Source organism: Periplaneta americana, chromosome 10 (assembly GCF_040183065.1).
Source record: "Periplaneta americana isolate PAMFEO1 chromosome 10, P.americana_PAMFEO1_priV1, whole genome shotgun sequence".
Lineage (NCBI taxonomy): Eukaryota > Metazoa > Arthropoda > Insecta > Blattodea > Blattidae > Periplaneta > Periplaneta americana.
In genome coordinates, this window is record NC_091126.1 from 157,892,017 (window position 1) to 157,894,885 (window position 2,869).

At 38.4% G+C, this 2,869-nt stretch overlaps 2 non-coding genes across 2 annotated transcripts; both read left to right on the forward strand.

Annotated features, from left to right (window-relative positions):
- Positions 1-835: 835 nt before the first annotated feature.
- Positions 836-908, forward strand: TRNAR-ACG (transfer RNA arginine (anticodon ACG)). Its single transcript has one exon. It is a non-coding gene; the product is annotated as a tRNA-Arg (tRNA).
- A 1,528-nt stretch (positions 909-2,436) lies between these two features.
- On the forward strand, positions 2,437-2,509 carry TRNAN-AUU (transfer RNA asparagine (anticodon AUU)). Its single transcript has one exon. It is a non-coding gene; the product is annotated as a tRNA-Asn (tRNA).
- Positions 2,510-2,869: the final 360 nt, after the last annotated feature.

Genomic DNA, 2,869 nt, shown 5'->3' on the forward strand with positions numbered 1-2,869 from the left:
ATATGATATTTCCATGCAGATATTCTGCGTCATTATACGATGAAAGAGTAATGGAACGGAGAAAAATTCTCTCCGGCGCCGGGATTTGAACCCGGGTTTTCAGCTCTACGTGCTGATGCTTTATCCACTAAGCCACACCGGATACAACCCCGACGTCGAACAGAATTGTCTCTGATTGAGTAGTTCCATCTCTTGGATTAAGAAGGAATATTCACATAAATTCCATAGTGGTACAACTATACTGTACTAAATGGATGAAACACATTATTCATAAAGAAAGTGATATCCCAAAAAATATATATAACTTATATATATATATATATATATATATATATATATAAGAGAGAGAGAGATTGCGTATGACATAAGTTGGAATTGATATTGATGGTATCTTTAGCCTTATAAAAGTAATCAATAAACTAATCAAAACAATATTACAGTACAAAGCAAAGTTACCTAGGTGCTATATATATTTTAAGTGTAACATTCCATAACAAAACTGTTATTGCATTATGCTTTTAAGGTGATATTGGTCAGCAACTTCCTATCATCAGAATATTAAAATTATTTTCTCGAAATGTACTGAAGCTATAGAGGTCACACTTTTACAATACATGGGCACGTATCTTTTGCTTATGATGTAGCAGTAGCTGCTTTGTTAATTCATTTCCTTACAAACAATTTCCATGAGAATATTTTCAAACCACTCAGCTGAGTGCGCTCCTAGTATAATGGCAGTTGACATTGGATATATACGTCAACCTATATGCCTAACTTGGAGTCAGGCCAAAAGGGAAACATTGAAGGAGGGTTCGGTCTAGTACTGTGGATTGAATTCGGCGTAGCTCAGTGGTCAGAGCGATTCGTACGAAGAACCTAGGACCCGGGTTCGATCCCCGGCGCCGGAGCGAATTTTTCTCCTCAAATATTAATAAATACAAAGGCAGAAAGAAATATCTTCACTACTAGAGGTGGCTTTAAAGTTTTGTTAGGTAGTGTAAAATACACTCAAGTTTCTACAGTAATAGTCTTGAGTTAACGTCAACGACAAGTGTATAGGGATATGTTACTGCAACTAAATAACAGCTGTGAGCAGTATGGAATGAAAATAAAAACAAACAAGACGAAGACCATGGTTATCAGAAGAAAAAATAAAGAGATAGGGGAGAGTCGGGTAGTATCGGACATCGGGTAGTATCGGACAGTGCGTTTTTTTCATCTACAACCATATGGTAGTACCTGAATGACATGGTTACGTTTCTCTATGCGACATCACAGAAACGTAACCATGTCAATCAGGTACTATCATCGTGTGGTAGATGAAAGAAACTCACTGTCCGATATTACCCGATGTCCGATACTACCCGACTCTCCCCTAAACGTGCGAATACCTAATGAGGCAATAGAGCATGAGGATAGCTTCAAATACTTGGAGTGTACTATAAGCAGTAACATGAGCAGCTGCCAAGAAGTCAAAAGGAGGCTAGCAGTGGCAAAGAAAGGTTTTAATACAAAAAGGATTAACTTATCTTCTGCGGACCTCTGCAAAAATAGGTAAGGAAGAGACTAGTGAATGCTTTGTATGGAGTGTAGCATTGTTTCGGACAGAAACATGGACATTACGACGAAGTGAAGAGAATCGCTGCAATCGAAAATGTTGGAAATAAATTTTAATAAGGAACAAAAAAAGTTTCCTTCCTAGGCAGGATTCGAACCACGAAAGTCTTAGTTACCAGTCTATCGTGCTCTGGAGTGAACAAGGCTCTGAAATCAGCTACAAGGGTCGGTCTGGTTTTTACTGCCACTACTGTATAATGTTTCAGGATTCTTTTATCGTTAAATATTATATTTATTTTAAGGCAGCCAACTGAATCAACTGTAAACAAATATTGAAAGATGAAAATTTGGTACAAGCATGGTTTATGGATAGTTTGTGCTGATAACAAAGAAACTGTGACATACTGTAAGTATAATATAGTTAGAATAATTTCGAGGGAAAAATTGTTCCGGGGCCGGGCATCGAACCTGGGACCTTCGGTTAAACGTACCAACGCTGTACCAACTGAACTACCCGGAAGCTCTACCAGACACCGATCCAATTTTTCCCTCTATATCCACAGACCTCAAAGTGGGCTGACAACCGTCAAGCAACCAACATTGAGTGCACACTAACTCTGTGTGACTTAAATTGTGGTTTTCTGTTAACGATGCCCGACCCCGGAACAACTTTTCCCTCGAAATTATTCAAATTAACTTTACAGGGAGTTATACCTGAAAGCTTGATTTGCATAATACACGTCACTGTTCGTTAACAGAAAACCACAGGTTAAGTCACACAGAGTTAGTGTGCACTCAATGTTGGTTGCTTGACGGTTGTCAGCCCACTTGGAGGTCTGTGGATATAGAGGGAAAAATTGGATCGGTGTCTGGTAGAGTTCCCGGGTAGCTCAGTTGGTAGAGCGTTGGTACATTTAACCAAAGGTCCCGGGTTCGATGCCCGGCCCCGGAACAATTTTTCCCTCGAAATTATTCAAATTAACCTGAAAGGTTGATTTGCATATAATATACTTAACCAAAACCCACGATGAAACAACCCCAAATTAGTGCAAAAAGTAATTTAATAACAAGTAGGAAATCGCAGTATTGTTAAACGAAAGAAAGGGAGTGGCTTCTGAGGTGGGAAGAGGAATTAATTTCCTAAATTAGGATAGGATAAGAATATGAAGAAGGATAAGAAAAAAGTAATTTAAGAACATACTGGGTGAATCGATTTGATGAGGAGTCTGCGTTAATTGATTGACTGTGGTGCGTCTGACACCACATAAAATGTGCGTGGAAAAGGACTATAATAATAATAATAATAATAATA